Below are 659 nucleotides of genomic sequence, written 5' to 3' on the forward strand. Positions count from 1 at the left end.
ACACACACACACACACGGCAAGTGCTCAGTCTACACACACACACACACACACACACACGGCCTCCACCCCATCGGCCCTGCACTCCTTGGTGGCACTCTGTCCACCACCAACGGCGCCAGCCCCCGTGGGCGGAATCAGGTCCCGCAGCCCAGCGAGCTAGCTCCCTGAGGGCCGGGCCCATCTTACTCCCTTTCCACCCTGCACCTAGCCCCGCACCACCTGGCCTGCGGAGGCCGGGACTGTGGGAAAGGCTGGATAACGGAAAGAAGGAAAAACTGCGGGGGAGCCTGGCCAGCTGCGTCCCAAGAGCCAAGAAGCAGCCCCAGGAATGTTCCCTTTGGAAAACGGGGAACGCAGGACATTTGTCCACCTCGGCGGCGGCTGCTCCAGAGACTGAAAAGGGCGGGCCCCTGGTTGCTCCTTCCGAGCCCAACTCCCCGGGGGACATGGGGCGCCCGGCCCCCAGACCCGGCGCGGACCGGCCCCGCCACGTCCCCACGGCCCCTCCTCGCCGCACCCTCCGCGGCGGGATGCGCGCCCCCCAGCAGGCCCAGGGGCTCGGGCGCAGCGGACCAAACGGGTCGCACGCCCCCGGCCCTCCGCGACCCCGCCCCAGCCCTCCCCTCGCCAGCCGCAGCGCCAGGGCGGGTCCCGGCCG

This window comes from Neomonachus schauinslandi, chromosome 15 (assembly GCF_002201575.2).
Source record: "Neomonachus schauinslandi chromosome 15, ASM220157v2, whole genome shotgun sequence".
NCBI lineage: Eukaryota > Metazoa > Chordata > Mammalia > Carnivora > Phocidae > Neomonachus > Neomonachus schauinslandi.